Source organism: Triticum urartu, chromosome 5A (genome assembly GCF_056163025.1).
Source record: "Triticum urartu cultivar PI428250 chromosome 5A, HENAU_Tu73, whole genome shotgun sequence".
In the NCBI taxonomy this organism is placed as follows: Eukaryota; Viridiplantae; Streptophyta; class Magnoliopsida; order Poales; family Poaceae; genus Triticum; species Triticum urartu.
This window is the reverse complement of record NC_141877.1, coordinates 168,232,363-168,245,204: the sequence shown is the minus strand read 5'-3', so window position 1 is coordinate 168,245,204 and position 12,842 is coordinate 168,232,363.

Sequence of the window (12,842 nt, the reverse complement as noted above, 5' to 3'; positions counted from 1 at the left end):
GTATTCTAAGTCTACAAATCATTCAATATTTTCATAATCACAAGACTTGGAAGTTAGTAGGGTATGTAACTTATATAAGCCGGAGAACGAACCTCATATTTTTGGTGCATCTGCTTGACCATCTCAATTTCTGAATCACGGCTAGAGTGTACTTGACTGAGATAACCAGATAACACTTTACTAATACTCAGGTGAGCATAGTGGGAGACATCAAACCTCACCTTCTGCCTTTCCATATCTTCTTGTTTGGTAGAGTGTCTTTCCAGAACAGTTGGGTTCCCCGGTTCAACAAATCTGGTACCAGTAATTAAAACATCATCACCGTGCTTCTCCGGCGGGTTAACTGAGCTTGACGGCTGGATACTTGATGGATCAATAGCAGTTTCATCCGCAGATGGTTCAGGTAAATCCGTTTGAACATTGGAAGCAGGGTCCTCTGGCTGTTTAGTGTGTTCTGGCACAAAAGTTGACTGCTTCGGTCCTTCAGGATGTTCCGGTATGATGGTTGTTTGCTCCGGTTCAGTGGTTTTCAGATCCTCAGCCGACTTTGTCACCTTTGCTTTCTTGGGCTTTTCTTGACCGCTAAAAAAAGATTTAGACAAGTCAGTACAATGATACATATATAAAGGTATATAAGAAGGGTAGTTATCTTTACCCGGGGGCGGTCTTGAAGGCCGGCAATTGAGATTGTGATGAATCACCAGAGGAGGAATGGGAAATCTCCTGTAAAGATGGAATCAAAAATTAGTGATGAAGGTAATTCATTGAACAAATACAAGGGTGGAAGGTCAAAAATAACCTCATTCTACCGTTTCTGAGGAGTTTTTGGTAAGCCGAAGGGGAAATCGTCTTCTCCACCAGACCGGGTCTGCCGGCGGCTCTCATGTTGCTGTCATTTCAAAAGAAAATGAGGATCTAAATAAGCCAAGGGGTGTGAAAACCTTACTTTCCGGGTTACCCGCCGAAGTTTCTACCTTGGTGAAGATTCTGAGTCGGAGGAAATAATATTTACCTCTTCTTCAACTACCTGGCTGCCCCCCGTGTCATCCTAGCAATAATCAGTGTCAATAAGGTGGTTAAAAAACAGGCCAAGAGTCAAGGGCTACCTCCGACTCAGAGGTGTCATCCATCTTGAGTAATTCAGAGCCGGTTGGCTTCTTCTTAGATTTTCTGACGGTCTTCTTGGCGGCTATCGCAGCAGCTCTAGCTTTTTTGGCAGCCTCGTGGTCATATTTTGCTTTCCAAAAAATCAGATTTGGCCTGTGGAAAAATAACTTGTTGAGATTCACGCAAATACTTAACTGCGGAGGAAAAATAAGTTAAGAAGATTTACCTCTGGCGCCGGGTTAAGCTTGCATAAAGGATTCAACCCTACTATGCTGCAGTCTTCATACTTGCTATTGACAAGAGTGGTTGCCATTTCAACAATGGCCTCTTCAGTCAAACACACAGAATGATGACGTAAAGGGTCATCAGTTCCTCCAATGTATGAACACATCAAGCCGGATCGGCGGCTTAAAGGTATGATCCGCCATGCGACCCAGCAGTGGATCAAGTCAACTCCGGTCAAGCCATTTCCTAAAAAAGCTTGGACTTTTCGGATTTTGGGGACAAGTTTCTTGCGTTTGGTGGTAGTAAGTTTATGAGGAAGTTGGTATTTGGCGTCAAGACGATCAGCATGGTAACCCGGCATTGGATTTTCATCAGACGACGAGATGTCTTTGCAGTAGAACCATGTTTGATTCCAGTCCTTGGGATGGCTTGGCAAAACTACTAAAGGGAAGATGGCATCTCGTCTACGTTCAATCGAAATCCGGCCAAGTTCGAAGCTGGGACTGTTGGTATATTCGTTCTGGCGGTTCAGGTAGAAATATTATCTGAAGATCTCAACAGTAGGTTCTTCTTGAAGATAAACTTCGTAGAAAACTTGGAAATTAGAGATGTTTGATATGGAATTGGGTCCTATATCTTGCAGATGAAGCTTGAAAAAATGCAGAACATCTCTGAAGAATTTTGAGCTGGGTAGTGAGAAACCCCGGTTCATATGATCTGCGAAGACAATAATTTCATCTTTTGGCTGAGGTCTCTCTTCAGCCGGGTCAGGAACACGGTAATGCATGATACTCTTTTCTGGTAAGAACCCCATAGTGAAAAAAATCTTTCAAAGTACTCTCGGTGACTATGGAAGGAACCCAATTGCAAGTTGTCATCATTTTCGGCGGCATGATGAAAGGACAGTCTATAAAGAAAATAATTGGTTGGTTCAAATTAGTTGATGGGATTGCAAGTTGAGCAATTACAGTGCATAATGGCGGCTTAAGCAAGGGCTAATGATATATAAGGAAAATATAAGCCGGCAGGGTAAGCCGCCATGACTAAAGATGTTCAAAGAGTTGCCGGAAGCAACATTGGCTAAGTACTGAGACAAACAAGTTCCGCAGATGGAGGTTTCAAATTTGGATCTACCGCTGGTTAGAAAAAAGGATAAATTCATGGATAAAAGGCAACAATGGAAAAACAGAGAAGCCCTAGAGGAGATCTGTCACGGTGGGGGTGTGATCTAGTATTAAAACAAGTGCTAAAACTACCACCGCGCAAGCTTTCTATATTTTTTGGATCTAATATGTGGATCTAACCAAAGGAAAAGAAGAACGATGATGAACGAGGATGAACACCGAAGAACACCGACGAAGCCCTAACGATAGATTGGGGATGAACAAAGAAAGGCTTACTGGAGCTGGTAGAACAGCGGAGTAGCGCCGCAGTTCTCTGGTCTGCTTAGGGTGATGCAGCGGCTGGAGTTGAGGTCGAGACGAAGGTCGACGGCGGCGAGGTTCGTGCAGGACGTCGCGGTGCGAGGAGGAAGAAAGAAGAAGGAGAAGAATGGAAGATGGCTTTCGGGTCCTATTTGTAAGGAGACAGGAGACAGGCAGGCGCGAAAGTCGAGGAGGCCAAGTGATAGTTATCCAGTTAATTGGACGCCTCGATTTTCGGGAAGACATTAAGATAAAGATCCATTAAAGATGATGTCGTGGTGGGTTTCCGAAATTCTTGGAAGATGACGTCATGGTGGGTTACAAGGTTTTTTCAGTGGATATGGTAGGATTTTTGTAAGTCTTGAAGGTTGACATGAACAAGTCCAAATCAACCCGGGCCTAATGTTGGGGATATAACTATTAGGTATGACCCGCCCAGGAGGGGACGGGTCAACCCTATGAAGATTCATCACAATGAAGCCTAAGGTCACATGGCAATTCATAGATAGGCTTAGGAGAGGGCCCAGACCCAAAGGTGGCTTAAGGCCCATGAGTATAAACCGCCATGTATGTAAACTTGTATAGTAAGGCATATGTAAAAGGTCACCGAGCCGGATACGTTGTATAAGCCGTCCGGGACTCTGAGGGCCGCATGACGTCAACCCGTGCATATAAGGGGACGACCTAGCGGTGGCTTAGGACAAGAAACAACAGATCGAGAGCCGGGTCAAGCGTATTCGCTCCCCACTCATCAAAACCCTAGCAATACCAACTACAAACTGGACTAGGCTTTTACCTTCATCGTAAGGGTCCGAACCAGTATAAACTCTCTGTGTCCTTTGTCCTGGTTAACCCCTTTAAGCTAACCTCAACGCGATGGCTCCACGACAAAGTCCTCACACTAGGACATCTGCCCTGACAATTCCATGACATATTTGTAACTCGTTGTAGCTCCAGAAATTGCCTCCTTTAGTTGACCCGCCATTACTTAAGGCGGTTTATCTTTATACTGCTCGTTCTTGTACTATTGATGAATCAGTATCCCCTTTGTTTTTTAAACAACTCTCCTTCTTATTGTCCTTTAGGCGACTCAATATGGCAAAAACTACCCTCTACAATTGGGGCCCTTCTCTAGTCACTGAACAAATGCTCAAAGATTATGTGGACCAAGGTCTCTTGGCTGCTCAGGAAGAGATTGGTTGGCGACTCAGCCAAGGAGAAAATGTCCCTAACTCTGCTGAAGGAGGTGATAGTTTTTACCAATCATATCCCCAGAGGCTTTACTCCGCCTGGGTCAAAGTTTTTTCGGGATGTCTTGCACTATTTCAGTCTCCATCCTCAAGACATAGGCCCAAACTCAATAACAAACCTTTGCCATTTTCAAATATTTTGCGAAGTTTATTTTCAAGTAGAACCCACCATTGCTCTCTTCAAGGAGTTCTTCTACCTAAACCACCAGACTGAATGTGCTAGTGGTCCAACTCAAGAGTTAGGAGGAATCTCAATCCAAAGACGCAGAGACGGCTGCTTTCCCGCAACTGTCTTGTTAAGCCATCCCAAGGGATGGGTAAAAACCTGGTTCTACTCTAAGAATACCGCCCCAGAAAATGAGAACCCTCTGCCAGGTTATCGTGTTGATCGCCTCCCCATCAACTTTAACCTACCAAGTCAACTTATTCCAGCTAAACGTACTGAAGCACTTCAACATTACCCGAAGATAACAACTTTGTTAGCCAATGGGTTAACCAGAGTCGACTTAGCCCGTTGCTGGGTCTCATGGAAGATCCTTCCTTTAAGTCGCCGCCCCAGTTTAATGTGTGACTACTCTGGCAAGTCAGATGATCCTCAACAAAATAGCTCTGACGAATTTACTACTGAAGATGTCTTTCAAGCTGTGAACTCCTTACTCGGGGAGTCACAAGAAAATTGTAACAAGATAGGACTGCCTCCATTCTCCTAGCTTAACCCAGCTCCAGCTATAAGCACTATTCTATTTCCAGGTAAAATATCTTTGATTCTATTCTATATATCACTTATAAATCTTTTATTATTGCATAGCCCGACTCTTCTTTTTAGAAGAGAAAAATAAAGACTGTTGTGGACAAAACCAAGACCAGCCCAAAGTAAAAGAAGAGCAAACCAGTTGCTGTGATTAAGTCGGCTGCTATGGGCTAGTCAATGGATGTTAACGTTGATGACCAGTCTAAGATAGAACTTTACTCTCTTGGCCGCCTTTTAATGACTTAACTGACACTTCTTACTCTCAGGATGACGGTGCATCAAGCCGGGCTGACAATCCAGAAGTAATTTCTATCTCTTCCGGCTCAAACTCTGTAACATCCCAAATTTTCAATTTGGAATGTTATACACTAGATCATCATTGCATAGCATATTTTATTGCATTCTGGTTGATCCTAGAAATTCTACGCAACTCAAGGACCCTCGGAGAGAGAGTTGGGGATTTTGTTATTTCCATATTTGAGTTTTCTCAAATTTTGAAATAAGGATCATTTGATTTTATTTATTTTATCTTCATTTATTTCTATTATCAAAATATGAGAGAGAGGGAATAAAATGACTTTCCCAAAATAAAGAAATATTGAGGATTTAATAAAAAAATCAAATAAGATTTTATTTGGTTATTTGCTATTTTATTTGAATTTAGGAAAAATTGCATGTTTTAAAAAATTGCATTTAGAGCCAAAAAATGTTCTTTCTGTTCTAAATATTTTATTTAGACGGAGAAAATTTGTTTTGGCATTTTTAGATTTTTATTTATTTTTCTAGAATTCTTTTTAGGCGCAGCGAAATTGTTTAAAAAAAAATCCCACGCTCGACTGGGCCAAGGGCCCAGCCGAGCCAGGCCGGCCCAGCCGCCGCCGCCTCCCACTCGAGTAGCCGCCAGACTCGGGAGGAGTCCGAGCCGGAGCCGCCTCGCCGCCACCCGACCCCCTCCCCAAGTCAGCCCCCTCCCTCTCTTAAATAGCCGCCCTGCCGCCGCCCTCTCCTCACCCCGCCGCCCCGCCCCGCAGCCCGGCGCCTGCCGCTGCCGCCGCCCCGCCACTTGCCGCCGCCCCGTGCCGCCCGGAGCCGTCACCCCGCCGCCTCGCGCCACCCGCCGCCCTGTCGGAGCCTCGCCGGAGCGCCGCCGCCGAGGTATCCGCCGGCCGGTTTTTGAGAAAAAGTCGTTTCGTTTTTTTGAAAACGCTAGTTTTTGTTTTTTTAAAATATATAGATCGGTTTTTCTCCGGTTTATTTATTTGGCGAGCGCCCGCTCGTCCGTTCGTTTTAACGAATGCGTTTTTCGTTTAGTTCCTGTTAACGAACGTTCGTTCGTTAACCTGTTCGTCGTTTTTCTTTTTCTCGGATTAAATCCGCGGTTTTTCTGATCGCGATCTCCGATCTGATGTTCGTTTTAGTTTAACGTTTTTCTCGTTTATCGAAATCAGGCGATTCAAGCGCCTGGAGTTTCGTCTCAAAACCCTCTTTCAGTTTAACCAACTGAAACAAGTTTTTGCCACTGTAAAAATTGTCCTAGGTCCAGAATAGTAAACGAAGCTTGTTTTTTTGCCGTTTGTCTTTCGTTGCTTCGTTCGTTTTGATTATTTTTGCCGACCGGAGTTCTTAAGTTGAAATTTCTGGTTAGATCTCTTATTCGAGTTTTACCTGTGCATTAGTTGAGTACTTATTGTATGCCTATTTGTTTGCGATAGAGTACCCGGAGTGCGCCGCTTGCTACTTCGAATCGCTAGGTTTCCCGGATCGTCAGCAAGGCAAGTAACACTTTGATCATATCTCCTACTACCCAGTTTTATTACATTAGATCAATCCTCACACATTGCATGATTAGGATCTAATTAAATTGTGGGTTTGGGGAGTAGTTGAGGTAGAACATATTACCTGTTTATTATCAAACCTTTGGGAGTTACTTCTACGTTTGCTTATTATTGCTATGCTATGCTAGTAGACATGGATTGGGTGAGTGAAATCCATGACAGGTGTGAGTTTGTTAAATTAATGGTTTATCTAAGGTGGCAACTTAAACACACATCTGGGTGAACTTAGGCACCTGGGTATTCCAGCGATTGCCTGTTTTCTTTTGGACCGTCACCCAGGCTCAAAGGGATCATGAGGTTATTCATGCTAGAAACTTCCGTGTGCAGCCACAAGCTACTATGGGCTCTAGCATAGTTGACTAAGTCGTGCGAACTCTTACAGTGGTAGACTAGCAGATGTAGGGGATGTAGGTTGGTACGGTCTACCCGTTCGTAAGGTGCTAGCGCTTCTGAAAGACTATGTCTCGGTCATCCGTCTCTCAAACACCATGTAGTGCGAGAAATCCAACGGAGGAGATCGGGTCTTGTGGGGAAAAGTGAGCAAACCTCTGCAGAGTGTATAAACTAATCATGGTTAGCCGTGTCCCCGGTTATGGACATCTTGAGTATATAGTACCTGGATTATCATGTGAATCTCAACATGTTACTCTAAAATTAATTTTGTTGGGTTTTGATTAATGATGATGCTTAATTGGGATTGAGAATGCTGTCAACCATTCTCAATGTTTAACAACTACCATGATAGTTAAATAAAATCTATTCCTTTGCAGTAGGGAAAAATTGGCTTTATGAAAAACTGTAACCATAGAGCTTTCTACCAGCCATATATGCATATAGTATAGACTATTTCATTCCATTACTCTCTATGTGTTACATTTCCAGCATATTCCATGTACTGACCCGTTTCGGGCTGCAACGTTAATGCTGCAGACTTTTCAGACGACGATTAAGGTGCCTTTAGGTCGTGGTTCTATACTCACTGATGCCGTTGGAGTTGATGGACTCACTTATCTTCCAAGCCTTCCGCTGTTATCATTATTAGATGGCCTTAAGCCACTATTATTATATTAAGCTCTCTTTGGAGACTCTTGATGTAATAAGTGTGTGATTACTACTCTGTTATAAATCCTTCAAGTACTGTATGGTGTCAGCATTACTGATCCAAGGATGACACCTGAGCACAGAGATTGGACCGTTTGAGGTCTGGTCGCTACGAGATGGTATCAGAGCACACGCTGACTGTAGGACACGACCACTAAGCTAAAGACCTAGATCACTACTCACTCTCTTCTCATTCTGACTTCTCATCTTTTCTACTCTTTTAGGATGGCGGATGCAAGGAACAAGTTCACGCAACCGGATGAAGATACACCCTTTGGACGTCACTTGAAGGAAGTCACAAGATACTTGAACATAGGAGTACCAAGTTTCACTGGAACCTACAACGCCACTCTACCTGAAGAAGAGCGCTGGATGATTCAAGTTCAGGTTCCAGGAAGGACGTTCATGCCAATCACTGAGCCCATAGAGTTTTCTTTTGATGCACCAACTTGGAATCTAGGAAAGAGCATGGCAGCTCACATCGCCATGGGACGCATTGGAGAAGTTTACCGCAATGATCTCAAGGATACTATCTGCCAGATTTGTGGGTGCCGAGATGAGCACTGAGAGATGATCAGTACCAGGAAGGATAGATCAGTTGTAGCTTTTATCCAGGAGTTAAACCAACACATTCGACGTCAGGAGAACCAAATGTGCGCCGGCATGATAGATCTGAAGAAGGCGAGGACAAGAATCAAGGAACTGGAGGAAGAACTCAAGGCTACACATGAAGATTATGAAGAGGAAATCGAAGTATTAGTGGAAAAGAATGACGATCTGATCAAGAAGATTGGAATATTCATGGGAGGCCCTACACCAGTAGAAGAAGACGAAGAACCCAAGGAGATTCGCCCAGAAGACTACATCATCATCGACGACACCGACTCAGATCCAGATGATAGCGATGATGACTATGTTGATGAAGCTGGAGCAGATATCATGGAGTCTGCAACCGAAGAATATTTCTAGTAGACCACCCCAACAGTAGTAGTAATCCACCATGTAAATATAGTAGTCCAAGCACTTTTGCGATAGTTAGATCGATTGTATGCCCTTGTTTGATTGATTGAATGAAGTGAATTGTTTGCTTTTGTCTCATGTGCATATGGGTAGTGTTTTCTCTTTAGACCCCATCTATTCTTAAATCTCATCTTTTCTAAACCCTCAGATGCCTCCGAGACGTGAACCCGGATGTACCTTCCCACCGGAGCTCATCCAGTTGATCCAGCAGCAGAACACATTGATGAAGTTGCTAGTCCAGAATCAGAATCAGGGGAACCACAACAACAACCCACCACCACCACCACCTGTTGATCACTTAGCCCGTTTTCTTAGGCTAAATCCGCCGGTGTTTTCCAGTAGCACCGAGCCGATAGTAGCAGATGATTGGCTCTGCAAGACAGCAAGGGAGTTGACCACGGCGGGATGCACGGATGCGGAAAAGGTGAAGTTTTCCGTACATCAGCTTGAAGGACCCGCAACATCATGGTGGGAGAATTTCATAGCCACTTTCCTTGTCGACACTGTCACATGGGACCAGTTTTAGCAGGCTTTTCGTACTGCCCATGTTTCAACAGGAGCTATGGCCATGAAGAAGCGAGAGTTTCGCAACTTGCGCCAAGGAGGACGGACAGTTGGCCAGTATGTGGAGGACTTTAATAAGTTAGCACGTTATGCCCCAGATGACATTGCTACTGATGCTGCTAAGCAGGAGAAGTTTCTGGAAGGACTGAATGATGAGTTGAGCATGCAGTTGATGGTAGCAACCTTCAACAATTACCAGGAGTTGGTAGATCGTGCTCTCATGATTGAAGGGGAGCAACAACAGATTGAGAATCGCAAGAGGAAGTATGGACAAGGACAGTACAATTCAGGAGCTCAGCAGAAGCCACACTTTACCCCTAGACCGGGAGGACATTTTCAGCATACCCATGGAGGAGGTAGCTCGCACAATCATAATGGCACCAAGAATGGTAATGGGAATGGAGGAAGCAACAGCCAGAACTGCACCAACCCATCGACCCCAGCGAAGAAAGACCTAAGCCAAGTCACTTGTTTTAAGTGCCAGAAGACCGGACATTATGCCAATGAATGTCCTGAATCACAGAAATCATCAGCCTTGAACTTTTGCTTGCCTAAGAATGGATCCTTTGGCTTTGGCAGAGGAGTGTCAGTGAGTTGCATCACGACCTCAGGAATCTCAATCGCAGGTTCTTCAGGCTGAGGAATTTCTGGTTCTTCCTCAGTGGCAGTCTGCGTAGTTGGTTGTTCAGCAGTAGCAGTTTCTTCAGCGCTAGTGGCTGGAATTTCCTCATGGACAGATGCAGTGGGATGAGTTTCTTCAGAGCCCATGTGAACAGTTTGTGTGGGGGACTGAAGAATTTGCTGTAGAGGGGTGAACATTGGAGAGTTTGGATGCTGACTTTCCCAGAATTCATCACTGATTACGGGTGTGGAGCAGCCAATGTCCACATCTTCATCTTCCATTTCTTCAACGCCATCCTCTTTAGCTGTGAATTGAGGCATAGGCGAGGAGATGATAGGTGTTGAAGGGATCGCATCCACTTCAATTTCTTCATCCAACGGTTCAGACGAAGCAGCAGAAGGAGTTTCTTCATCAGATCCGCTGGGGATCACATATTCTTCATCAAAAGGAACAAGGCCCTTTGATGGCCTGGTTGAGATGGGAACAACATCAATCGATTTGCAAATGAGCTTGTCATAGGCTTCATTTTCTTCGGAGCTGAAGAATCTGAAGCAGCTGATGCTTTCCTTTTCTGCACTGCAGCACGCTCTGCAGCCTTGGTCTTCTTCACATCTGATGCAGATGGAAGGATTGGAGTTGAAGTTGGTGCAGGAGCAGCTGAGGAATCTGGTTGATTTTCTTCAGGCACAACTGATGCAGTTGCCCTGAGTTCTTTAGTTTCTTCAGGCACACCACTAGTGGGTGCCCTGGCAATTTCTTCAGTGGCTGGAATGCAGTCATCAGCCCTGGAACTCACATTTTCTTCAGCAGCCTGATTGTCATCAGCGGTGCTGGCATGTTCTTCAGTCGGCTGAGCAGATGCTTCAGCCTGAGGAATTTCCTGTTGCGTTGGGGCAGCAACATTTGAAGTGAAATATTTAGTTATCTTTACAAATCTAACTTTGGCTCCTTGCCAATCAGCATAGTAGGCTTGAAAGTCATCGCTGAGGGTTTTGATTTCAGATTGGATTTTTACAAGTTCATCAGTGGTCATAGCGACAACGTTGTTCTTCAGGTACTTCTCCTTTCTGTACTGGGCCTTCTTGATCTGTCTGGCCTGATCATATTTCCATTTCTCCTCTTGGATGAAATGAGTCAGCATGTGATTTTGACCAGGCATCAGCTTGAAGTCAGGCATAGGAGTATTTGGGTCCTTGTGTCAGAGATCAATGCAGTCGAGGATTAGCTTGGGATCCAAAAGAAGTGGCACAGGTGTGCCTTTGGCTCTAGCGGCCCTAACTTGTCTGTCTCTGATGATTTCTGCAAGTTCATCATCATCAGCTTCATCTTCTTCAGGTGGCACTTGGAAAGCGACTTGCTTCATTTGAGGACTTGGCCGAGGACCTCGTCCAGCAGTTGCCTTGGTCTTCATCAGAGTGGGGCGAGGTGAAGAATTTGGTGTAGCTGAGGAGCTTGCTGAGACACCAGAGGCAATGGAGATGCCTGTAGTCCTTTGGCACGAGGCCAGATGCGCAGGTGCTGAGGACTTTGTCGGAACAGCTGAGGACTTTGGAGGAGGTGCTGATGATTTTGAAGGAGCAGCTTGAGGGATTGGTCGTGAGGACCTTGAAGAGTCTGGCCGTGAGGGCGCAGCTGAGGAACTTGGCCATGAGGGCACTGTTGGTGAAGCACTTGGCTAACGAGCAGGCTTCTTAGGCATGGATTTCCTCGGCTTGACAGAGGCCTTAGTAGAGACAGCAGCAGCCACAGCAGAGTCTTCATTGAATTTCCTCACTGCTTCTCTGGCTTGCTTGGCCAACTTGCCTTGGCGCTTGGCCCATTCATCAGGATAGTCCTCACCGCGCTTGAGGCTGGTGGGATCTGCTACTTGGCCAGGTGCTAATGGAGCTCTTGGGCATGGAGGATTGAGTGCGAATTTCTTCATGTACTTAGGAGTGACATATCTGTACTCCCTCCATTCTCTTGCCCATCTCCTCTCTATCCTCTTTTTGCGCACTTTGCGCTCATTCTTGGTTTCCTCAGTAGGTGTGCAGTACCCAGCATATATATCATCAGGGATCTCAAACGCTGTATTTACCTCAGGCCTCTTTCCTCCCTTCTGTGGCCTTTTACCATCAGCCATTTTCTTCAGTTGAGGAATTTGAACAATCGAATTCTCTGAAGAAGTATGCAACTTTTCTTCGAGGAATGCTGCAAATGAGTTAAGTTGATGAGAACCTAGTGATTCAGCAGCTGACATGTGTACCTGTGAACAGAGTATAGTTGCGAGGAATTTGGAGAGGTCATATGCGTTCTTAGAAGGTTTTTCAAAAAGAACAAGTTTGAGGAATTTGACCAGATGAGCCTTGAAGATTTTTACTAAGCGTTCTTTGTCTTAGGTTCTAGAGTTGTATAGATCGAAGATCCACAAAATTGAGGAATCTTGAAGAAAAATGATGCTTAGAGAAACGAATCAAGAACAGATGACATGTGAGGTGTTTAGTGTGTGAAGATTTGAAGAATAAAACACCTTTGAAGATTTTATAGAGAAACTTCGAATCAAAGAGGGCAGTAAAAGTAACTTTTAATTACCCTGAATGAAGAACACGACGAACAATGAGGTGAAACAGTGGAGTTCGTCGGTGCAGATCTTCCACACCCTAACTTGGCGGAGGAAGACGTCTACGGCGGCGGCGGAGGTGAAGATTTCCGCGGTCGGCGCGAGTACGATGACGACGAGGTCGAGGCAGTGAAGCTCTTCCTCACTAGCGATGATGGAGTAGCGACGGCGCTAGGGTTTGGGAAGCTCGAGTGGGAGAGAGAGATTGAGCGGAGTAAAGGAAGTGAGGAAGGGATGAGGGGGTATTTATAGTAGTAGTGAAAAACTGTTCGCCCGAAGATTTGGGACGAACGTGCCCCTGACCCTTCTCCTTCGCACGACATGTGTCACCCACGTACTGTGTA